Source organism: Choloepus didactylus, chromosome 10, assembly GCF_015220235.1.
Source record: "Choloepus didactylus isolate mChoDid1 chromosome 10, mChoDid1.pri, whole genome shotgun sequence".
Classification (NCBI taxonomy): domain Eukaryota; kingdom Metazoa; phylum Chordata; class Mammalia; order Pilosa; family Megalonychidae; genus Choloepus; species Choloepus didactylus.
In genome coordinates this window covers 35,528,976-35,556,350 of record NC_051316.1, presented here as the reverse complement: position 1 = coordinate 35,556,350, position 27,375 = coordinate 35,528,976, and positions in this window count along the sequence as shown.

The following is a 27,375-nucleotide window of genomic DNA, read 5'->3' as shown; positions in this document are numbered from 1 at the left end:
GCATTGTATTTAGAGTCATAGTTCCTCCACATTCCTTCCAGCATTTTGTATTGTGTTATTTTTGTGGCTATTATTTTTGTTGCTATTATTTTTGTCATTCCAGTAAGTGTGTTGAGGCATATTATTATGGACTTAATTTGCATTTTTCTAATGACTAAGGATGCGGAATACCTTTTCAAGTTCTACTTTGATATCTGCAGCTCTTCTGTTTTTTCTCAAATTTTGCCTCCTTTCATAATGGGTTATTTGCCTTCTCACTAATGAGTTGTAAGATGTATATGCATTCTGGGTACATGTCTTTTTATCAGTTTTGAAAATATTTTATCCAATATATGGCTTCTATTTTCACTTTCTTAACAGGATTTTTCAAAGACCAGACATTTTCAATTTTGATGAAGTCAAAAATAGACATTTTTCTTTTATGTTTTCTGCTTTGTGTCCTATATAAAATTTTTCCTATACCAAGAATGTAAAATTTTTGTTCTACTTTTCCTAACCAGAGGTTTTATTATTTTGGTTTCGTATTCAGTTAAAGTTGATTTCTGCATATGCTATGGTATGGGTTGAAGTTCATATTTTTGTATATTATATCCAATTGTCCTGCGTCATTTCTTAAAAACACTGTCTTTTCTCCATTGAACTACAGTGTAAACTGTCAGAAACTAATTGATCTTGTGTGTGGGTATATTTCTGGACTCTATATTCTGCTCCAAAGAAATATATGTATACACACATACTCTTATGCCAATATCACACCATTTTGGTTACTACAGTTTTTTTTTACTTAACCTTGAAATCAGGTAGTGTGAGTCCTCAAAATTTGTTCTTCCTTTTCAAAACTGTTTTGGCTCCCCTAATTCTTTTGCTTTTCAATATTAATTTAGGAAAGAGACTTAATTTCTACAAAAATCCTGCAGGGTTTTGATTAGAATTGTGTTAAATCTATAGATCAATTAGGGGCAAAGTAACATCTTAACAGTACTGAAGCTTCTAATCCATGAAATTCCACATTTATTTAGGTCTCCTTTAATTTCTCTCATCAGTGGTTTCTATTTTTCAGTGTGAGTGTGCATGTGTATATGTATATATATATATACACTCATATGTATGTGTGTATGATGTGTGTGTGTGTATCTATATTATGAGCATGTTTTGTTAGTTTTATCCCTAAGTATTTTGTGTGTTTTGGGTGATATCATAAGCAGTATTTTTATTTTAATTTCAAATTTGTCATTACTAGTAAGTGCAAGTTTTGTACTGACTTGTGTCCTGAGAACTAAATTCATTTTTTAAATCTAGTGGTTATTTGTAGATCCTTTGGCATTTTTGATATAGACAATATTGTCTGTAAATAAAGATAGTTTTATTTCTTCCTTTTCAAGCTGTGTTCTAGTTTGCTAATGCTGCCGGAACGCAAAACACCAGAGACGGATTGGCTTTTATAAAAGGGAGTTTATTTGGTTACACAGTTACAGTCTCAAGGCCATAAAGTGTCCAAGGTAACACATCAACAGTCGGGTACCTTCACTGGAGGATGGCCAATGGTGTCCGGAAAACCTGTGTTAGCTGGGAAGGCATGTGGCTGGCGTCTGCTCCAAAGTTCTGGTTTCAAAATGGCTTTTTCTCCCAGGATGTTCCTCTCTAGGCTGTAGTTTCTCAAAAATGTCACTCTTAGTTGCACTTGGGATATTTGTCCTCTCTCAGCGTTTGGAGAGGAAAGGGCTGCCAAAAAGGCCCTTAGGAAGGGTTAGGCTCCTGCTGTCTCAAGCCCCAAGGATGCAACGTCGTTCTGTAAATGACTCTCAGACTTTGAAATCTAACGGAGTCTGTCCTGCAGGTTTTAGGAACTGTTTTGGTCCTGTTAACCCTGTTTTCCTTACTCTTTCTCCTTATGGCAATGGGAATGTTTATCCTATGAATGTCCCTCCTTTGTATATTGGGAGCACATAACTTGTTCTAAGTTCACAGATCCACAGCTAAAGGAAAATTATGCCTTAGGACTGACCATGCCTATAATTGATTTTGATGGAATCTTGTACTTAACTATTGTTACTGAAATGATTTAAGTTTCTGTGATATTGTTGTGGGATGAATGTATTTTGTATTTGGAAAGAATATGTTTTTCTGGGGTCCAGGGGGTGGAATGTGCAGGTTTGAATGTATTATGTCCCCCAGAAAAAGCCATATCCTTTGATGCAATCTTGTGGGGCAGTGGTTTTAGTGCCAATTAGATTAGAATCCTTTGAGTATTTCCATGGAGATGTGACCTACCCAACTGTAGGTGATAACTCTGATGAGATAATTTCCATGGAGGCATGACCCCACCCATTCAGGGTGGGTCTTAATTATTAGAGCAGTATGTAAGTTCAGACAGAAGGAGCGAGCTTGCTACAGCCAAGAGGGACACTTTGAAGAAAGCACAGGAGCTGCAGATGAGAGACAGTTTGAAGACAGCTGTTGAAAGTAGACTCTTGCTCCAGAGAAGCTGATAGAGGAAAAATATCCCAAGTGCAACTAAGAGTGACATTTTTGAGGAGCTGCAGCCTAGAGAGGAACATCCTGGGAGAAAAAGCCATTTTGAAACCAGAACTTTGGAGCAGATGCCAGCCATGTGCCTTCCCAGCTAACACAGGTTTTCCGGACACCACTGGCCATCCTCCAGTGAAGGTACCTGATTGCTGATGTGTTACCTTAGACACTTTATGGCCTTGAGACTGTAACTGTGTAACCAAATAAACCCCCTTTTATAAAAACCAATTCATCTCTGGTGTTTTGCATTCCGGCAGCATTGGCAAACTAGAACAAGCTGTTATAAGTTTTATTTTTTGCCTATCCTTACTGCACAGTACAATGTTATATAGAAAAGATTAAATCTACCATCCTTGTTTGTTTCTGGTCTAATGGGGAAAGCACTCACTCTTTCACCATCAAATGTTGTGGTAGCTGTATTTTTTTCAAAAATGCCCCTTGTCAGGTTTAAGAAGTTATCTTTTACTTATAATTTGCTGTTGATTTTTATTATGAATGGAGATTAGGTTTTGTCAAATGTGTTCTCTATATCTACTGAAAAGCTCATAAGAATTTTTTTTCAAATATCTATTCTGCATCAATTGATAAGATTGTAAGGTTTTTCTTTTTTTTCTTCCATTGATAACTTAATTGACCTCAAACGTTAAACCAAACTTGCATTCTTGGGATGGATCCTAATGGTCAAGATTTATTATACTTTTCAAGTGATGTAGATTCAATCTGCGAATCTTTTGGTAAGAATTTTTGTACGTGATGGATATTGGTTTGCAGTTTTCCTTTCTTGTAAATCTTTTTTTTTTTTTTTTTGGTGGGGGGGCAGTGAGGAGGGGGTTGGTATCATGGTAATGCCGGCCTCATAGAATGAGTTTCAAAATGTTAAATTATTTATTTTGTAAAAGAGTGTGGTAGAATTGGCATCAATTCTTCTTTAAATATTTTGTAGAATTCACCAGTGAAGTCATTTGGACCTGCCATTTTCCCTGTGGAAAGATTAATTATGAATTAAATTACTTTTATAAATACTGCACTATCAAGTTACCTAATTCTTCTTGAGTGAGCTTGGGTAAGTTGGGAATGTGAAGGAATTTGTACATTTTGTTACTAGATAGGCATAAAGCTATTTTTATTCCTCATAATATATTCTTCTTATACTTTTTAAGCTTTTTATATTGAAATACTTTCAAACTTATAGGACAGTTACAAAAAATACAATAAACCCCATACAGAGAACTACAAAAGACCCCCGCCCTCCGCCATACACTCAGATACATCAATTTTAAGTTCTGCCACATTTGTCATATCATTCTACCTATTTGTCTATTATCTGTCTATCCATCTGTCTGTATATCTACTTATCAATCCATTTTCTGAATACTTGAGTGTATGTTGTATACGTAATGCTCCTTTAACACTTAATACTGCCATGTACATTTCCTAAGAACAAGGATATTCCCTTACGTAACCACTTTAAGTGCAGTTAACAAGTTCGAGAAATGTAATATTGATATCAAGTTTACAGTGGCTATTCCAATTTTTTCATATGTCCCAATAATGCCCCTTTGATCCTTTTCTCCTCCCTTGCTAGAGTCCATCCAGGATAATGTATTACATTGATTGTCATTGACTCTTTAGTTGCTTCTTGCTCTTTATTTTTTTTTAACTGTGGATACATACATACAGCATAAACTTTGCCATCTCAACCACACCCAAGCATATCATTCAAGGGGATTAATCACTTTTACAATATTGAAGTACCCTCAACACTTTCCATTACTAAAACTTTCCATTTCCCCAAACAGAAACTCTACACGCATCATGCATTAACCATTTCCCTTACCCCCTGCTCTAGGCAATCACTACTCTAAATTATGTCTCTGTGAGCTTACATGTTTTCTAATATTTCCTTTGTGAATACCATGGGCTTAAATTTAACATCCTGAATCCATAACAATCTCTTTTGCTTTGATACTAAGTTAACTTCAATAGTATATATAAACTATGTTCCTATACCTCTTGTCCCTCACCTTTATGTAGTTCTTGTCACATATTACATGCTTAATCACTATGAGTCCAAAACCACTGATGTATCACCATATTTTATGCATTAGGCTTTTAGATCCTGAAAGAAGTAAAAAGTGGAGTTACAAAATAAAAATACAAGAGTACTGGGATTTACATTTACCCATGCCATTACCTTCAATGAAGATCTTTATTTCTTCATGCAGCTTTGGTCTATTGTCCATTGTCCTTTGCTTTCAATCTAAAGACCTCTCTTTACCATCTCTCATAGGGCCAGTCTAGTGGTGATGAGCTTCCTCAGTGTTTTTTTTTAATCTGGGAATGTCTTAATCTCTCTCTCATTTTTGAAAGGCAGTTTTGCTAGATATAGAATTCCTGGTTGGCAATTTTTTGCTTTCACCATTTAAAATAGGTCTTCTCACTGCCTTCTTGTCCCCATGATCTGATGAGAAATTGCCACTTTATCTTACTGAGGATCCCTTTTTCATGACATGTTGCTTCCCTCTAGCAACTTTTGGAGTCTTCTATATTTGGCATTCAATACTTTGATTATAATATGCCATGGTGTGAATCTATTTAAGTCTACCCTGTTTGAAGGTTGCTGGGCATCTTGGGTATATGTTCATGTGTTTCATTAAATCTGAGAAGTTTTCAGCCATTATTTCCCTGTTCCTTTCTATCTTTATCCTCCTGTGGAATTCCCACAGTACATATATTGGTATGCTTGATGTTTTCACATGGGGCTTAGACTCCATTCATTTTTCTTCATTCTTCCTTCTTTCTGCTCCGTACTGAATGATTTCAATTGTGTTATCTTCAAGTTCACTAATTTTTCTTCCAGCTGGCTGTTGAACCACTCCAGGGAATTTAAATTTATGTTACCATGGCTTTGGCACTGTTTGGTTCCTTTCATAAGTTCCATCTTTCTATCAGTATTCTCTTTGGGTTCATCTATCATTTCCTGAATTCCTTTAATTGTCTGTCCTAGTTTTCCTAACCATATTCAGGATCAATTTTTAAAACATTTTTTTTTTTTCAGGTATGTTCCAAGTCCAGTCCTCTTCATTGATTGCTTCTAATACTTTAATCATCTCCTTTGCCTGGGGCATTGCCTCCTGTTTTTATGTATCTTTTGTAACCTTTTACTAAAACCTGGACATTCTGATATTTTAATGTGTGTAGCTGGAATTTAGACTCTGAGGTGTCTGTTCCTTAACTTGGTATACAGTTAGTGTTATGAAGTGTTTTCCTTTAATGCCAGGAGCTAACTGAAAAAAACAATAATAGGCAAAAAGAACACAAATTCCCAGTCTCTGAAGATTGACTTGTGCAAGGACTCTCCTTCCGGGCTTATTCATACAATTAGTTTAAAGAATAGCTCTAGGCCAAAGCCTTGGGGCTGCCCTGATGCTTTCTGCTCATGTATCTTTTCTTGGGCATACACATGTGACCCAAGGAATTACCCCATTTTCCCACATATGAATGTCTCCTCCTCCGTAGGAAACAGTTACTTCATAGTCCCATGCACTGCAATGTATGTCCTATGGCCAGAATCCTTTGCTCTGGACAGCACAACTTGACTTCTCTCCCACAGCCTTCTGGAGGAGAGCTCTGTGAACTGTCTTCTACACACAGGGCAAGCTCTCAGATTGGTGAGACACCCAGATCACCATCAGATAGACTGAGACAGACATACAAGCTCTCATTATGTCCAGAGGGCTATTCTGCCCCTTCTGGAACCAGGACCAGATGAGTGGTGGGGGAAGAGCCAGCCAGGATACCACACAATCCTACGACTTTTTAAATTTTTTGCTGTCTCTTTTCCTTTTTTTTTTTCTTTTTCTTTTTTTTCTTTATTAGAGAAGTGTGAGTTTACAGAACAATCATAAATAAAATACAGGTTTCCCATACACCACCATATTATAAATGCCTTGCATTGGTGTGGAACATTTATTACAAATGATGATAGCACATTTTTAGAATTGTACTATTAGCTATAGTCCAGGGTTTAACTTAGGATTTACTGCTTGTGTAAAGCAGTTCTGTGGCTTTTTAATTTTTTTTTATTGTTACCATATATACAATTTATCACCTTCAGGTATATATTTCAGTACTGTTAATTACATTCACAATGTTGTGCTACCACAACCACCATCCATTACCAAGATATTTCCATCATTTCAAATAGGAACCCTGTACATTTTAAGCCTTAACTTCCCACTCCCTAACTCACCCTGTCCCATTGGTAACCTATACTCTAGATTCTGACACTGTGTGTTTTCTTATTCTAATTATTTCATATCAATGAGATCATACAAATTTGTCCTTTGTGTATGGCTTATTTCACTCAACATGATGTCTTCAAGAGTCACCCATCTTGTCACATGTATCAGGACTTCATTGCTTTTTATGGCTGAATAAAATTTTATTCTATGTATATGCCACATTTTATTTATCCATTCATCTTTGATTTCTTTTAGCAATATTTTGTAGTTTTCTGTGTACAAGTCCTTTTCATCCTTGGTTAGATTTATTCTTAGATACTTGATTTTTTGGTTACAATTGTAAATAGAATTTTTTTTCTTGATTTCTTTTCCGACTGTTCATAGCCTGTGTACATACACACTACTGATTTTGCGGCATTGATCTTGTACCCCACCACTTTGCTGAATTCATTTATTAGCTCTAGAAGCTTTGTTGTGAATTTTTTTGGAGTTACTGTGCATACGGACATAATCTTAGTGTTTTTGGTTTGCTAAAGCTGCTGGAATGTAATATACCAGGAAATGTGTTGGGCTTTTCAATGTAGATTTATTAGATTGCAAATTTACAATTCTAAGGCCATGGAAATGTCTAATTTAATGCATCAAGAGGTAGATTCCTTCTCTGAGGCAAGGCTGATGGCATCCAGGGTTCCTCTGTCACATGGGAAGATATATGGTGATACAGGCCAATCCTTCCTCTACTGGGCTCTGGTTTCAAAATGGCTTTCTCCAAAATGTTCCTGGGCTTCTGTCTCTCTCAGCTTCTCTGAGCTCTCTCCAAAATGTCTCTGCCTTTTATCCTCTCATAGAGGGCTCCAGCAAGACTATTAAGTCCCACCTTGACATAGCTTATGCAGCGTGACTGTGTGACTGTGAAAACCTTGTGGCTTACACTCCCTTTACCAGTGTATGGACAGATGAGTAGAAAAATGGGGACAAAAAAGTAAATGAATAATGGGGGGGGGGGTTTGGTGTTCTTTTTTACTTGTATTCTTATTTCATTTTTTTTTTTTTTTTGGAGTAATGAAATGTTCAAAAATTGATTGTGGTTGATGAATGCACAACTATATGATGATACTGTGAAAAAGTGATTGTACATGTTGGATGATTGTATGGTATGTGACCATATCTCAATGAAATCGCAAGGGAAAAGAAAGGGCCCACCTTGAATGGGCAGGGTCACATCTCCATGGAAACAACCTAATCAAAGGGTCTCACCCACAGTATGTCTGCCCCCACAAGATTGGATTAAAAGAACACAGTCTTTTCTAGGGTACATAACAGATCCAAACCAGCACACTCCACCCCCTGGGCCCCAAAAAGACATGTTCTGAAAATCACTTTTGCCATTAAAGGTAACATTCATAAGTTCTGGGTATTAGAACACTGACATCTCTTCTTTTTTTGGGGGGGTGGCATTATTCAGCCTACAACATTAGTTATTATGCACACACAGTTCATTCTCATTATTTGCAGTAACTATGCTCTATAAAGTGGCTGCTGACAGGAAATACTAAACCATTGCTACCAGGGGAAATACAGAGGTTACTGTGAGCCTCTGGTCACAATTTTTTTGTCAAATGATTAATCCACAACCTTGTTTTATGTGAGTTTCTGTTTAAAGACAACTTATCTATATTATTGAATTCATTAACATCGAACTTGTGGCCAGCAACACTGTAACTCATGCCAGAATGAAGCTTATCTGACATATGTGCTTTCTCCATAACGCACATCATAGCATTGTTGTACTTAGGAACACTCGAAGGCACTTTAGCATTACACTTAGGGGCCTATTAAACAGTGAAATCATTGATAAAAAGTGCAAAAGTGTAAAAAACATGGCACTAAATATATCACAAAAAGGATACTTGTTTTCAGTATGAAAGCTGAAGAAGAAGGCACAGTGTCACCTTGTTTGTCTTCAGTTGTTAACGTGTACATTGGGCAACTAAAATTTTCACCACTCTGCCCATGTCTACAAATGATAATGAAAGCATCATAAGTATTGATTTTGGGGTTACAAATACATTTTAGCAAGTAGGCAAATTCACAATATGGAATCTGAAGACAATGAGAATCAATTGTGCACATAAGTATCTGTGTATGAATGTATATATGTGTACATACATGAATACGTATTTATATATCTTAGCAGTTACTCCAAAGTTTATAATATAAGTCACTTATCAAAGTCTACCTCCAAATAGCATTACACCATGTGCTAGTTTGAATCTGTTACATACCCCACAAAAGACTATGTTCCTTTAATCCACTCTTGTAGGGGCAGACCCATTGTGGGTGGGACATTTTGACTAGATTGTTTCCATGGAGATGTGACCCTGCTCATTCAAGGTGGGTCCTAATCACCTTTACTAGCATCCTCTATGAGAGGATAAAAGGCAGAGACATTTTCAAGAGAGCTCAGAGATGTTTAGACAGACATGCCCTGAGAGAGACAAGCAGATAAGCTGCGAGAGACATTTTAGAAAGAAGCTAAAATATGTAATCCAGAGTTTGCCCCTGGGAAAAGCTAAGAGAGAAGCTAAGAGAGAAGCCCAGATACATTCTGGAGAAAGCCACAGAAACCAGGAGCTAAATCCAGGAGAGGACCAGCAGACTCTGGCAATGTGCCTTCCCATGTGACAGAGGAACTCTAGATGCCATTGGCCTTTCTTCAGAGAAGGTATCATCTTGTTGATGCCTTAACTGGGACATTTTCATGGACTTAGAACTGTAAATTTATAAACTAATAAACCCCCATTGTAAAAGCCAATCCATTTATGGTGTATCGCATTTCAGCAGCTTTAGCAAACTGAATCACACCACTTCACATAGTATGGGAGCTTTGCAGCAGTATAAATTTTAAATCCATTTCCTCCTCATTTTTTGCTTTTGTTGTCATGCATTTTATTTTCCTCTGCATATAAAAACTTCATGATATATTGTAATTATTTCACATTAGACAGTCAATTATCTTTTAAATCTTTAAAATAAAAAATATTTTATATTTACCTATATATTTTTTACTATTTCTTCTGCTCATTTCTTTCTACAAATCCAAATTTCCATCTGATGTCATAGTTTCTCTGCCTAAAGAACTTCCTTTAATAGTTCTTGTAGCACAGGTTTTTCTAGCAATGAAAATTTCAGCTTTTCTCTGTCTGATGAAAGTCTTTATTTTGCCCTCTTTTCTGTATTTTTGCTGAGCAGAGAATTCTGGTTTGATAGTTTTGTTGTTGTTTTGCTGTTTAATCAGTAGCTTATGGCTTGTATAGTTAATAGAAGTCTTGCACCATTATCTGTTCAACTGCTTATGTTTCCTTTTTCTTTAAGATTTGCTCCTTATATTTGGTTTTCAAAAAGCTGCTTTTGTTTATTTCTTTACATTTTGTTTCTTTTTTTATATTTACACTTATCTTGGGATTCTTGGATCTTTCTGGATCTGTGGTTTGTTGTATTTCATTAATTTTAGAAAATTATCAGCCTATATCTCTTCAAATATTTCTTTAGCTCCCTTCTCTCTTTTTCTATGCCTTCAATTACCTGGGTGTTAGACCATTTGATACTGTCCCATAACTCTAGGATGCTCTGTTCTTTTTCACCTTTTTCTCTTTCATTTTGAGTAATTCCTATTTACCTCTTCTCAAGTTCACTTTTTCTATCCTCAGCTGTGTCCAGTCTGTTAATAAGGCTGTCAAAGAACTATCCCTAATAGTTTTCTTTTTAATTTCTTTAATTTCCATTTGATTTTTTAATGATTTCCATCTCTTCTGAAATTCTCTCACCTGTTCATACATGTTGTCTATCTTTTTCATTAGGTTGTTTAGCATATTATTCATAGTTCTCTTAAAGTCTTTGATTGTTTTAACATCTGAGTCATTTTTGAATCTGCTTCTGTTAATGACTTTTTCTGAGAATGTATTTTTTTTCTTGCTTGGTTTGTGTCTTCTAATTTTGATGGAATGTTTGACATATTGTGTAAAATAGTCAAAATTGAGGTAATTAGTATTTAAGCCTGGAATTGAGCATGCCTCTTCTTCTGTCAAGCTGTTAGGATGGAAGAGTGAGACAATCTGTGCAGTTTCCCTGGGAATAGATTTTGTGGCTGACATTGGTACCTTCAGTGAACCACAAGCTTCAGATTCCTCCAGAGTATGCTACTGTTATCTTGTGCTTAGCATGGGGTCTGGGATGGCAGAGGGTTTTCTTTCTTCTTATTCCACCTACAGTTTCACTAGGCCCTTGACACCCATACCACTGAGCAGGTCTTTCTCTACATACTTCCATTCATGCTTTTATTTCTACTCTTTCCCCTGAGGCAGTGGATCTCTGCCTGGTTAATCAGGCAGGCAGGAAGGTTCCCTACCCCCCCCATCCAGGGGCAAATGTATTTTGTTTCAGCAGCAACAGGATTTCCTGCCCCTTTTCCAGTGGTTTAAAGACTTTTGCTTCTCATAAGAACATGATTTGGGAATCAGTGTTATGTGCCTATCCTCCATTAGGAGCCAATCACCTCATTCTTAAATACACCAACAAAGGGAGTTCACCCTGCCTCCTGCCTTGCACTTTTATTTTGTATGAGTACCTGGTAGAGTTCCATTAATAGATCTTGAGAGTAAATAAGAACTATCTTTGTTTCTGGAGCTCTTAGTATTTCTAAAATGATATACTAGCCCACACTCTGCCCTTTGGAATTTAATAAAATTTTAGCTGATTATTTCTTATGCATTTTTATGGCAGTCATCTCTTTTTCCTATGTTCTGCCCAAGGTGGAATATTTCAGTGTCTTATCTCTCCTTAGAGGTACTTGCTACTTCTTGGAATTCAGTTTTCTTTATGTTCTTGCAACTTCCAGTCTCTGACGGATTCAAGATATGTGATGATTTTGTATACTATCCACCTTTTTGTGTTGTCAGGATGGCAGTGAAGTTCTTGTTACGGCTTTCTAGATCTTAAGCAGAAGTATAATTGGTAACTAGCTCTTTTTAGAACATGCTAAGCTCCTTCCTGTCTCATCAACCTTTACATTCAATTTTATCTTCAGTTGGAATGCTCTTTCTCCAAGTTTTCATGATTGGTTCTTTCTTCATTCATTACATATCTAAAATATCATTTTACCTTTGTCATTCCTTCATCCCAAATCCATTTTTGTTCCATTTAGCAATACTCTCTGCAATTGTATACTTATTTTCTTTTATAATTTACTATTTCTTTCATTCCCAATAGAAAATAAGCTCCAGGAACAACAGGAAAATTTTTTTAGTATACACCTAAATATTTCTAGCACCCAGACCATTACTGAGCACATATTAGGAACTCAATAACTACATAGTTGAATAAATGAACACATATAATATGCAAATATATATATAATTAATTAAAAATTAATTACTTGAAGTGTATGTATGTATGTGTTTAGGTATTTCCAGTACCTAAAACACTGGCTTGAACATAGTAAAAAACTCAAGAGATAAACAGTGAATTAAAAAAAATCAGGAATATAGATCTCAACTCAAAAGATATTGACTTCATAAGGATAATCCATAAGCAAAAATTGTAAAAAAGGCAAAGACTGTTACAAATGCCTCTAGTGTTTTACTTGTCCAATATTTCCTTTTATTGGAGTACCCTATTCTCTTAGTACTGCCCTTTTCTTTCTTGTCAAAATCAAATTCTGGACCCTTCTTTAACAGAGTAAGTGATTAAAACAAAATAAGTTATCTTCACCCTAGGGTAAGTTATATTTTACAAAGGAACAACAGTTTCAGGTAAAGTGATATGCTTTTAACACACAGCATTTCAGGTTCCAGCCAAAGCCAAGGATAGGGTGATCTGGAAAAGGTAGTCAGAAGTTTGCCAAGTAAGTTTCCCACTCTGAGTGACATATGGCACACGTATTCAATTGTCCTCCTCCAGGAGGGGCAGAATCCAGGTCTCAGACACATTTAAGTCAGTAAAATTTCACTAAGTGAATGTCGAACACCAAATCTTGTAGAAGTATCTTAGAATTCAACATTCAATGAAAGGGTGAGGAAAAGCCTTTTTTCACTTTCTCCTCTCTCTTTCTCTCCTTCCCTCCCTCCCTCCCTTTTGCTTCCCTTCCTTTTGCTTCCCTTCTCTTTCTTCCTTCTTTTCTTTCTTAAATGGACTTCTTGGAAAATGTTCCACACACATTTAAAAAGCAATTTGGTCCCCTTTTACCTTTTTATTTAAGAAGGCAGCTGAGCCAGAGCACCTCCAGCTGTATTTCATAAGGCACCAATCCACTCACTTTCATATCCACAACCAGTGTGGTAACAATACACAGTCACAAATGACATCAAACTGCGGTTATCTAGGGAGTCACTCAGATGTTTTTTCCTCTTTCTCAGGATAAAATCTATAGGCCAGTTCTTGAAGTATAATCAAGAGAGAGAGAGCAGGAGAAATTGAAAGAGAGACTGAATTAATAACAATTGAATTAAATTGTTTCCAGTTTGCAAACAGAAAAACAATCTTGACTAATGTAACATACAGATCTATTATTAGCTTTTCTAAGTGAGTCAATGTGACTAATTACTTCAATATTCCTTTTCAGGACTTGCTATTATATATTTTCTATATTTTTGCATGTTATAATCTTCTAATCTCCCTCATACCACCACTTCTCCATCCCTCTTTTAATGGCTGTTTAAATAAACATGTGAGACTGATAAAGAAGGATTTTATAAAATTATATAACTTTATTTTGCAAGTTGAAGGCTGGATTGCAGTGGAAATTTTATAGAGTGAAGAAAATTGTATATATTGCTCTGATAAGGAGCAATATATTTTAGTTATCCATTTCATATTTCCCATTGTTTCTGATTATTTTTTCATATAAAAGAGTTTTATTTTTTGCTTTTAGCCTTGAATGTGTACTTTTAAGAATTCTTAAAACACTGGGAGACTGCTACAATGTCTTAGCATAAAATATCCAAATTTCTGATACATAATAGCAAAACATCAAATATTTGGCACCTATACAACTGGTACCTCTGAACAAACAGAATTCTGGGGAACACAAAAATTGCAGGCAAAAGTTAGGAAGAGCTATTGAGAAAAGCCGAATATACTGAGTTCAAAGAAATGTCATGGCTGATCAGGTCTCTTTAAGATCAAAGAGTTCTGGGATTGGTTGGAAAGACAAGCATGCAACTAAACACACTCCAGCCTGTAAGGTCACAGTGCAACTGACTATTGAAGCTAAGCCAAAGAGACAAAGGAGAGCAGAGATGATCAGGTAAAAGAGAAGGCAGCAAGAAGAAGGAGAAATACGATGATAAAGGAAGCAAAGATGAATAAAGACAAGACTGGTACAAGTTAGAGCAGCATGAAAAATGGGAAATGAAGCATCAAGAAGGAAAGGCTGAAAGCACTGAGAGACAATGGTGTGGGAAGGAGGAAACAAAGATGTAGAAGACCCAAACCAAGAAAGAACTGGGCAGTTTTAAACAGAAAATCCTATAATATTACAATTCCTGAAAATTAGAGTAACTCTGTTTAATTTTACTTAGTTTGAACTAGCAAATAGAAGAATCTATACTGAAAAGAAGGAAACTGGTAGGTGCCTATTCAGTTGCAAGGCAATGGCTTCATCTGTGGCTCCTTTGGGGGGCTTTGTTAGTCACTATCATGCTGGCTGTGTTTATAGATTGGAAAACTGAGGCATCGACATTTTAAGTAACTGGCCAAAAATGACAGCCTGGTATGTGAGAAATTGAACTATTGTTTAGCTGTCCCAAAGATCACAGTTCAATTAGAACATTTTGTCCCTAAACCAGATGTCAGAGATGGCATTAATATAGCCAATCTTCCTTCCCATTAATCCCTTCAGTTTCTACACGCAGTGAACACTACATTTACCTTCTGTGAAACCTTTCTTCTTGCCTAACATTCTCTCCAGAAATCAAGAGGATTATCACATAAAGGTCTTCAAGGCCCCTTGCTTATGAACAGCCTTGGCATTGGTTCTGGGTTCAACTCCTTGAAAAGGGAATGCCTACTGATTTGGGCCAAAAAGGTAAAAATTGAAGTTCTCTCTCTGTTAACCCAGTCCCTTCAGTTTCCAAAACTATGGTTGAAACTTAAAACTCCCTATCACACCTAAACACATTGATTGCACCTCCATGGTAAATGTCACGTAGCTATTTATACCTGCCACAGAAATAACTTTAGTTTTAATGTCCAAGTCATGGTACATAGTACACTAGCCATTTTAGCTCACTTGTGTCTTCTACCACTGTTTCCTTCAAATTTTGTGATGCCAAAATTACTAACTGAAATTTTGAAAAAACAGGTTTATCAGCACTGACTCTCATTAGGTTAATCCTGATGTGATATTAGGGTCTTGGTATACATGGTCTTGCATTTAAGGCCATACGCATAAATACAAATATATATATTTTGAGATTAGAAAGAGAATATCATTAAATTTTCACATTTACATTTCTTTCATAATTAAAATTCTTAATCCAGATGCCCCTCCCTCCAAATAGCTACCTGAATTATTTACTAGAAAGCTACCTTGAAAACAATGGTTGTTGGAAATAGAAAGGGAAAATTGGGTTTTAGACTAAACTTATTTAAAATAAAACAAATATTTAAGAAATGTAGGGAGAATTTCCAGGCTTTCAGAGACAGATATCAGAACTAAAGATTTCCCCATTCCATAGATAGCATCTGTGAGCTGTCAGAGGTATTAAGCCTGTCCGAACAACTAGAGCTGTTGTTCAATGTATAATGTAATCAATATAATCAACCAAACACAATAACCTTGAGGAATGTATCTATTGTGATATTAATAGCATGGAGATACTTAATCTCATTTTATTTAATTTGTTTAATTTTTCACAGAAATTTCAAATGTTAAATGCTAGAAGATCCAAGACCCCAAAGCAGGACTTTTCATTCTCAAATTCTTTGATTTCTGAAAGGCTGGGAGAAAGTGTTTCTGTATATAAACAGAAGCAAAATAATATATATAGTATTTATTGAGCAAATATTTTCAGTCCGTATTTTATTGCTTATTCATATCTGACATCTAAATTTCAACCCTAGATTATATTAATTTCTACTGCTCCATGGTAAGAGTCAACCGTAAGGGCATTCACAATGTCTTGGTGAACTGAAAAATGTCTACGGAGTTTATCCTGATGCCAACACAGACTTTTTTTAGAGACAGAAATGATGCAGCTACACCAAACTTGAGCTCACGAAAAAGGATTCAAAGGAAGAAGGAAAAAAATTATGTGAACTAGGGCTATATGACCAATAGCCCAAGGAATAAAGTTCCTTTTTCCTCTAACATCATCAATTCATTTGCCTTGTAAATGAACATGGCTTATTAAGTGAAAATTTTTATTCTTAGACATCATTTACCAAGGGCATTCACCTGGATGTCAGGAATCTGTGAATTTGTATGGGAAAAATGGCATCTTTATTTCATATACCTTTAACCAAAAATTAGCACTGTCTTCAATCATGAATATAACACCAACCATGGTGATATTAGTAGTACACTGTCATCAACAGAAATCATAGATATTTTCATATTAGATTACAGTTTTTTAAGATATTTCAAAATATGGTATACATTAAAGTATACCATCACATATTTAAAGTATTCATCACATATTTCTAAAACTATTTTGATGATTGCATTTCAATATACTTGTTTTCCCTTGTAATTCTCTAATTTCATTTTATGCATTTAAAGGCATTAGTTTGAGAGGTGTCTACAGACTGCCACAATGAACCACTGCACAAGAAAAATTGAGAATTTCTGATCTAGTCTAACTGCCCTAATCCAAACCAACAATTCTTACTCCTGGGTGACTATTATCTTCCTAACTAGTCTCACTCCCTCTATTCTTGCTTCCCTGAGATCCATTCTTCATTCAAGTGCCAGGAGTATCTTTAGAAGATGTAAATAATATCATATTATTCTCCTACTCAAAATCCTCCAATATTTTCCCAACAGATTGACTGAAATTCAAATTCCATATAATAGTCTAAATGCCATTATCTAGTTTCTTCCTGTTTCTCTGACCTGATCACTTCTCATCCTTTACTCACTATGCTCTATCATACTGACTTTCTCTCTGTTATTCTAGTACACCAAGTTCAACCATACCCAAGGCCCTTGCACTGGCAATTACTGCTGGCTGGAATTTTCTGCTCCAACCCCTCCTAAGGTTATCCGTGAACACCCAAACTGAAGTAGTTCTTTCCTTTCCAAGTTACCATCACATCTTGTATTATTTGCTTCAGAGTTGTTACCACTATCTGAAATTATTGTACATATTACTTTACAGATTTATCCTCTGCTTTCCATTACCTGAGTATAAATTTCAAGAGGGTAAATACCTTGTTTGTTTGCCCCACCACTTTAAATCTTGTGGCACACAGAACCCAATAAATATTTATTTACTGAGTGAATGAACCACATCATTTTATTGAGGAAACTAGAGCACACAATGTTTAATAAAGTTTCCATAAGTCATTCCATATGGTGATATGGACACTGAAAACACCTGTAATTAAACTTTGAATGACATACTGGTATTTTACTTTTGAATACAGTTAACAAATTAATCCACTATTGACAATGCTACTTTTCCTCTAGTGAATGAGATTTTTAGTGATTTTTCACACTACCTCCTAAAAAGATTAGTCATCTAAGCACAAAACCCAAATTCTTTTTACATACTCTGGTTAATTTCTCTAAAGTTATCTTGAAGTCTCACTTTTTAAAATTGTATCTTCTTAGGTCTATACTGGTCCTTGGATGGATGGTTTCTAAATTAATAATGCCCTCTAGGTTAAACCAACATTAGAGAGTCTGTCAAGCACCTATAAGAAAGTTTTTTAAGGATGACTCATTGTTTCATTTAGCCTAATTTAATTGTATGCATTTATTTACTTAATTAATAGCTTGATAATTAGAAGCTTGATTCCAAAGTTTCTGTTTCATTTATTTGCCAGGCTTTTAAAATATATATGAATATGGGTTAAATATTTCATCAGCTTTCAGTTCTTTTAGATTTGAAAAAATTAGAATTCCCTCTACGCAGAAAGAATCTGCTCTAATAGATCTGTTTATTTTCTTGAAATAGCTGGGCATCCACTGATACAAATAAATAATCCAGTTGAAAACAGGACCTTGGCTGGTCTTTAAAACCAGCTGAACCAATAAACCAACTTGTCAGTGCCATTCTTTCCAGAGCATTTTTTCCCCTTGAAGCTGCAAACCTGTGGGGACTCTCATTTTATTAAAGGATTTGCATTTGTGATACTGGTCAAATCATCTGAAAATGTAGTTGTTTTGGACAAAGCAATAAACAGATGACCTAAGTGGGATTATACTATTAAAAATGAGCTTTCTCTGCTTCAGTCCCAGAATCTGTCCATTTTCAGCCTGGCGGTGTGATCAAAGCCAGATACGCCTGGATCAGAGCAAAGACAAATTACAACCTCCACAAAGAAAAAGCAATAAGCAAATCAGGCAGGTATGCAGAATTCTCATGAATGCAGTGATGTTTATGTTTCATGCCATGAAAATAGTGAGCGTGAATCTGAATGGTAAAAAACTGAGTCACGCCAGTGCACTTGAGTCAGCTATGTCTATGCCTGCTAGGGAGTTTTTCCTTGCTCTTTTTTAGAGGCACTTGGCTTATTTTAATGGTTTTTCCTTGCATGGCATAATCACCAGCTATGTGATTAACCATGTCTAGTTAAGTTATTTCATCACATCAAAAGTAGTGTAAAATAGCTTTTCTGTTGACTGGAAAGCTGAGTTTGGTGGTTATGAATGTACCAGACATCAAAGAGCTCTATTATACACAGACTACATGGAAGCAGGCCAGCAGCATTGAAAGTTTCCCCTCTATTGCTCCTTCCCTTAGGTGGAGTCATCACCCACTAGACTGGAGGGAAGGAGGTGATTTCCATAATAATTCATTCTTGTACTCTTTATCCAAATAGGAAGGATGGTGGCCAGCTGTTCTATATTTCTACTGAAAGCGGACAGAGGGAAAAATATGTTCATATCAAGCAGGAAGACACCACTGTGTGCCAGTTAAAATGAGCACTAAACAAGCCTTTAATTCCATTTTTTACCTCTAGCCAGTTGTACAATTATGGATGAGTTGTTTAGCTTTCCTGAAGCATCTATAAAAGGCCAGGGGTAGCTTAGATGGTCTGGAAAGCTTTTCCAAGCATTAAAGTTTATGCAATTTAAGCATCTGATTATATGAGTTAACTAAACTTGAAACAAGTGAATTGGAGATATGCAAATAATAGTCAGAGAAAAATGATATAAATAACATAAACTATGTCATAATATGCCTTAACAGTGCCAAAACAGAATAAGGTACTTGATAAAGTCTAATTAGATTATCCTAATGAACACAGTATTTCACATCTTTTATTGCACAAGCAGATCGTCAGATGAAGACTGAGGTAAAAGTGATTCATTAGCAAGTAGTTCTTGGATAAACTGGTGAGGAAATGAGAAAGTGAGGCAAAAGTAAAGAACCCAAGTAAGGGTGTAAAATCAAGCAAAGTGCTTGCAAAACCTAACTTTAGTTTAATCCTCCAAAGGGTTAGAGAGTTGACATTTACATCATGTTTGGAAATAAAGTGCTACAGAAGTCAAATAGAGAAGTGTTACTGAAGAAAAATAAATGTTTCCTTACAAGCATAATTTTTTCCCAGATTTCTTTTTTGTGGGATGATTCCAATAAGAGAGGGAGTCTTCAGCTTGGGTGGGGGGTTCTTGGAGATTGTTTATCATACTACAAATATCTAGTTCCTCAAACTTTATAAGGAATTATATTGAAATGGAAGCTTCCAATTTGGATCACCACTGTTAGATATGAGCAAGATCACCATAGAATTCCTGAGAACCCATTATGCTCTGCTTCATTTTATATAATGTCAAACAAAAAAGAAAAAAAATAGTATCATGCAATAAATGGGATAATCATTTTTTATGCTTCCTTTGCTCCCTATAGACATGAAAATCTCGTCTCAAATTCTGTGGAATTTAAGATTACTTCCATAGAGAGCTAGTCTGATGCCCCAATTTTTTCTTTTCTAATACGTCATAAAAAATAGCTGAAGTAAACCATTCTATAATATCTTTAATATCTTTAATATTATTATTTCAAATAACATCTATGTACCAAAAACATATTTTAAAAAATGATTCCTTGATTTTTTTACCAGAACTGTAGGAAGGTTTCTTGACTATTCTGGCCCAAGACAAAAGGATTAAACGAGAATGATGCTGCACTAACATGTCTTATTAGTACAATCCAAGCCCCAAAGTTTGATTTTTAACTCACTACCTTCAAATTTGCATTAAGTCTTTGAAAAGTTGAAAGGAATATCCCCCTTAGACATCCCACAATCACCTTTTTCAAGTTCAACTCCTTACCTAGCCAATGACATGAAAATGTTCTTCTCTAAAACCTTTTAAGAATAGCATAAGCAAGTCACTTGAAAATCAGAAGTAGTAAGTAAATGAGAAAGGCAAGGTGGCAGGTGACTCCTGGGGGAAAGAAATATAGAGGGAAATTAACAGCATATGGGGTTGGCTAGGATATAAAAAGATACTACCATATAGAGGAGGAGGGAAGTTTGTAGAGGACATTGTTTCCAGATGGGTACCTCCAAAGTGGGGCTGGGAGCTGTTGTTATAGTTGTTTTTGTTGTTTTTATAAAGTTGCAGCCAAATAAATAAAAAAACAGCCATTTGTAACTTTTGAAAGTGACTTACTCTGTGAGCACTGATATCCTTATCTATAAAATGGGGCTAAAATATTTATCCTGAAGCATTTTCATTAGGATTAGAAAAGATAAACTGCACAAAGTGCTTAGCACATTGTAAGTGCTCAAAAAAACAGTAGCTTCTATTTTTATCTCTAGGACATGGCATGAATGTTTAGTTTCTCATTTGTCAGGACTTTAGTTGTTCTATTATGGAATAGTGTTAGAACAAGGAAGTTACCTTACTGATCAAAAATAAGTGGACACTTCAGCATCTACAGTTCAATGCCTATGAAAGGTGGATATGATATAAATTTGGAACTTAAAACTTATATCCAGCAAAATTAACAGCTGAAAAAAAACTATCAGCAGATGAATCAAGATGTGAATTTTTACCTTACAAACATCTATCACATGAGAAAGTTCTTCAGGAAATCTGTGGCCATCATTCCAGAGACCTATAGTTTAAATTGATTTGGAAGAGCCTCAAAAGTGTGGCATACAATTGTGCCTAGCAGTATTTTCAAATTGCTCTACTTAATAATCTACCAGATTTGTTCTGCAAGCTCAATGGATTTGTAACAGTGTTTTGTTAATGAATAGTGGAAGCATTATTTTTATTAATGCAAGAAAAATAAAAGATTCCAATTTGAAAGGTAGCCAAAAAAAATTTAATATTATTTATATCTTTCTCCTCCCTTTGTCTTATTAGGCAATTGGGTCCTAGTAACCATAGAAACCAGAGAGTTTTTTTTCCTGAGAACTCGTTATTAGTGCATGAGTTTGGGGGCTGGCACAGAGCAGAACTAACTGCCAAGGGATTTGGGGGATATTTTTAAGTGATGTAAAAGATGCAATAGTTGTTGGTGAGGCCAGAGACAATTGTGAGAAGAAGCAACATGGTTGTGCTAAGAGTTTAGTTATTCTATCTCATATAGTCCCTACATTTTATGGAAAATAAAGGGGATACTCAAGCAGTTACGTAACTTGGCTGGGGTAAATGGCTGTCAGGATTCAATTCCAGGAGTGTCTGACTCTAAAGCCCATGTTCTTTGCCCTATATCATTTTGTGCACTTCGATTTTTTAAAGAATTTCTTACCTTAAAATGCATTTAACTCTGCATTTTTAGATATATTTATATCCTGGAAACCAAATGACAGAGGGTTTATTGTTTATTCTGAGACATCAGGGAAGCACCCTGTTCATATATTACCGTCACAAGTCTTTGGGATGTATGCAAAGTTATCTTCCTTTTCCTCAAGCACAAAAGGCTGTGGCAGGTTAAAGAGAGGCAAAAGAACAAGAAAACAGAAGGCAACCAACAGAAGCAGGATAGGACTGGCAAATGAGAAAAATTATACAGAAGGTGAACAGAACAACTTAAAGAAACATAACTTGATGCTAACTGAAAGTATGGAAAAGCAAGGGTTATTAGACCATAGATATTTTTTAAAGTCAATGATATTTTGACTATGTGGTAGAGTGAACTGTTGTAAAGTGGTCCTTCCATATCTTTGTGACTGAGTTGTGTCTTATTTGCTGAAGAGCACCATTTTACATTGATACGAGTGTTCTTAACATGTTACCATGTGGCATGTCACCACCACACTTATTCTACCCAGAGTAACACAACCCAAAAATGTCTTGTCATCTGGATCAGGAAACTTTTACCACTGTAATGCTATATAACAAACCACCCCAAAACTCAGTGGCTTAACACAACAGCATTTAATTAGGTCACAAATCTGTGGGTTAATTCCATAATTTTGCTTATCTTGTGGAGATTGTTCACATGTCATAGGGGATGCCTGGCTTTTGGCTGTCTAGGATGGTCTTGACTGGTATGCCTGCTGTAACTTGGCTCTGTTCCTCATATCTTTTCACCCTCAAACAAGCATGTTCTCATGGTGATGGTAGACTGCAGAAGCAGGCATACCTCACTATGCAGGCACCTTCCAAGCATCTATTATGTGATAGATATGTGCAAGAGATGCCATTCCCCACTGCACACATGGCGTTTTCTATTCTGTATAACAACATGTATCACAGTACAAAATAGAAAGAAATCACTTAATATGATGAGTAAAATCAATGTCATTGTCAGTTTAACCCCATTGCTAACAGAGGTTGCTCTTAAATTTATTAAAGAATAAATTTTAATTATACCATCAAATATCAGAAACTCTTCATTTCACAATGGAAAAAAAGAAATCTTGATAAAGAATAAAAAGGCATAACTCATTATGTGGTCCCAATTGATTCACATTCATTCATTGACAAGCAAATAACGATTTGAATATATGTAGAAACAAGAGGTTACAATGAAGCCAAGGCTCATATGCTTTACATGGTGGAGTTAAATTTTATTCTGAGGTCTCCCTTTATTGTGGATAACCAGTACCACTCCCCCACCCCCACCCCACTATGCCCCACTAGACATCATTTAAGCCCACTGTCTACAATTGGACTGATTCTCTGAGTCCCCTGTATTTCCCTAAGTGCCTTCATGAGAATAGGAAAACATGTAATCCATATTGGCATGGGTTGCTTTGCATGTGGCATTCACTGTTCTGGGGGTTTCATTTGGACTAAGACTTGTCCCTACTTTATTGGGATGTTGAGTGGAGTATGTGATGAGATACCTAGATAAGAAGTGATTTTTCTTGTTGGGAAATAAATAAAGATTTACTGGGGGAGGAATTTTAAGCTGCACTTTCTGCTAACCTTGTAACTCTTGCATTTGGGCAGCTTAATATGAAGCCTGCAGAGCAGCAATGAACAGTGAAAACAGAGAGCAAAGTAATTGAGCTAGAAAAAAAGACTGAATTCATTTATTGATTAGACAGAAATATTTGGGAATTTAAAAAACCCTAAAATTATTTCTAATAATTACTTATTCCATGTCTTAGCTTTTGTAAAAAGATTTGATGTCTAGTCAATTCACTCATATAGCAACAACAAACAAAAAGGTTCTTTCTTGCCTCCCACCCAAATAAAAAGTACTCGGTCTCTGAAATTAGAGTCAAAGAGAAAGCAATAGTGAATGAAGGTATTTGAGGAGGGACATTAAGCTCAGTTTGCACACTCCAGGGCTAATTGTAAAAGCAGGTCCTCTTTACAATAGGGGTATGAAAAGAGCACAAATAAAACCTTTTGTCCCAAGTCTATCCCCCAAATCTTCTCAGACACTGGGACTCCACACTTTTATTCCTTCTGGGGCTTCTCAGAGATTTTACATTGATTTCACAGATTCCTCACTATCACTCTCACTCCTGTGGCATCTCCAAGGTTTGGTTAGGAGAAGGGAACCTGTGCTCAAGTTTTTCCTCCATTTGTCAGGAAGTCTGAATCTACTTTTCCTCACTATTTTCTTTTGATGTTCAGTCATTCCGCCCCAGAATCATATAATGATTGGTTTTAAATGAACCCAGCTTTCTAAATGTTAACTGTTGGCAAAAGTACAAAATACACTTTGCTGACACTCAAGAACCAGTTACTCCACTTGGAAAGTTGTACCTTGGGTGAGCTTTTTAAACATTTGCTTGATTATTAAGCTCTGGGGAGAAAACCCAAAGTAATTGTTTGGTCCAGGTTTTCTACTTTCTTTGTCTTTTTACACTACGGTTTTACAAGTGTTAATAAAGTAATACAGGGTGTAAAACATAAGCTTTATTGCTTCATCCCAAAATACAACACTGTGAAAGCATATTGTTTCTACATATTACTGACACTAACTCATTGCTCAAAAAATGTAGCAAGGAACAGACAGCAGATAATCTGAAATGACACTAAAGAGAGCAGAAAAAGATTATTCAATTTGCATGTTACAGGCAAGTAGCTCAAGATCCTTACCTCAAATAGGACAACAACAACAAAAGCCTCCTTGTACTAAAAGCAAATATCAAGCTTTGTGAAAAAGATTAACCAAGCATTTTAGAGTAGCCATTGTTAGGGCACTATACAAAATTAAGATCACAGAAAACTATAATGGCATCTATTAATTGTCTGAAGCCTATTAAGTCTCGCAGATCAGGGAGAGCAATCCTATGCTTGCTGGCTACTTTTTATAGTCTCCCCTGTCTGGCTCTTTTACAACTACTATCTCCTGTGAAATGCTTTGTTTCAACTAAAAGAACCGAAGCAAGAATAACTCCTTTTTCTCCCCAGCTGAGTTTTGGCAAGTAGACTTTTAAGTTACTTGCACACTAGGGAGCAAAGCACTAATGAAAGCATATGAAAACTAATGTTCCTAAGGAAAAGGTAAATGATAATCGGTTCAACAACTTTTTATGACTTGGGTCTTTAAAATGAAAAGCACTTTCTATAACAATAAAATGTCCTGTGTTATATAATATTGCAATAACACACTAAATAACTGAATAATAGTTGTAATTTTTCCTCACTGAAACAAAATGTGTTCAGAATCAGAAAATAAAATATTCTTTTCTCTTTACTGTTTCAATTACATGTGTATTAAGCTTTGTATTAATTATTGTAAAACTCCAAAAGTGAAAAGTAGAAGCACTATTGACTCATAAGTCAGTGTTGAACATATTCTGTCATATTATTTGTTTTAGATATAATCTTGTATGTCAGTGGCTACGGTCATTGGTTGGAGAGTAAGGAAAGATACCAGAAACTTGGATCTAATTACATTTGAGAGGTTGATTATGCTCTATGTGCAGAAGTACATTCTCACTATTCACATAAGAGAATCTGGACTGGAACTTGCTACTACTGAAATGTTTGTTCTATAAGTTTGTCATGGGTAAGTCCACATTTAGAGACTAATTGCGTAACTCCTTTATTCTGCTACTAGAAACAAATAAAATCTCAAGGGGACAAACTAGTTCATCAAAATTCAAACAATAAAAACAAATAAGCCCAGAACGGTTAGTTTACTCCAAAAACATTAGAAGTTCTTTCTATGCAACTACCACCAACAAAATGATCAGAGATCCCTCTATATGATAACCAACTTACTTTACATAAAGTAATTATTTTCTTAATTCTATGAACATCAAAGAAAAACGATGTTTATCAATGAATTCATATTTCTCAAATGCATTGGCATGAGAGGGCTATGATCACCCCCACTGTCTTAATCAGCACTCCTCAAACACCCAAAATAAACCCATAATGAATAGAACACTGTTGTGCTATGCAAAAATAGAATAAAACCTGTCATCTAACTCCTTCTTAAATAAATCATTGCTCTTACCTTTCTATATAGAAATTCTGAAGCCATTGCTTCTTTTTTTTTTTTTTTTTTAAATTCGGTTTTATTGAAATATATTCATAAACCATACAGTCATCCATGGTATACAATCAACTGTTCACAGTATGATCATATAGTTATGCGTTCATCACCACAATCTATTTCTGAACATTTTCCTTACATCAGAAAGAATCAGAATAAGAATAAAAAATAAAAGTGAAAAGAGAATACCCAAACCATCCACCCATCCCACCCTATTTGTCATTTAGTTTTTACTCCCATTTTTCTACTGATTTTTTTTCAATTTTTTAACTTTGTTTATCAAAAAATTAAAAACAAACAGGCAAACAACAACCAAAAAAACCCCACAACATTTCAAACAAAGCAATGGATTAAGGAAAACAAATAACCTAAAATAACTACTTTGCTTCCAATATGTTCCTACCATACCCCAAGAAAATTAATAAACCATGTCCAAACAGAGGAGTAAGAAAAACAAATAATCTAAAATAACTACATTGCTTCCAACATGTTCCTACCATACCCCAAGAAAATTAACAACCCCTAAGAAAACAAAGGAATAAGAGGAAAAAAAAAACCTAAAATAACTCTATTGCTTCCAACATGATCTTACTATATCCAAGAAAGTTTACAAACCATAATCATTCCTGAGCCTTCCCATAACCTTGAGATTACCCTCCATAGTTTATCTGTTCTTATTAGATTATCATTCCCCCTCCACTAATTGGTATCTCTAGGTCCCCTACATTCTACAGTATAAAACATTGTACATTTTTCACAGAATTCACATTAGTGGTAACATGCAATATCTCTCTTTTTGTGCCTGGCTTATTTTGCTCAGCATTATGTCTTTTTTTTTTTTTTTTTTTTTTTTAATCTTCATTTTATTGAGATATATTCATATACCACACAGTCATACAAAACAAATCGTACTTTCGATTGTTCACAGTACCATTACATAGTTGTACATTCATCACCCAAATCAATCCCTGACACCTTCATTAGCACACACACAAGAATAACAAGAATAATCATTAGAGTGAAAAAGAGCAATTGAAGTAAAAAAGAGCACTGGGTACCTTTGTCTGTTTGTTTCCTTCCCCTATTTTTCTACTCATCCATCCATAAACTAGACGAAGTGGAGTGTGGTCCTTATGGCTTTCCCAATCCCCTTGTCACCCCTCATAAGCTACATTTTTATACAACTGTCTTCGAGATTCATGGGTTCTGGGTTGTAGTTTGATAGTTTCAGGTATCCACCACCAGCTACCCCAATTCTTTAGAACCTAAAAAGGGTTGTCTAAAGTGTGCGTAAGAGTGCCCACCAGAGTGACCTCTCGGCTCTTTTTGGAATCTCTCTGCCACTGAAGCTTATTTCATTTCCTTTCACATCCCCCTTTTGGTCAAGAAGATGTTCTCCGTCCCACGATGTCAGGTCAACATTCCTCCCCGGGAGTCGTATTCCACGTTGCCAGGGAGATTCACTCCCCTGGGTGTCTGATCCCACGTAGGGGGGAGGGCAGTGATTT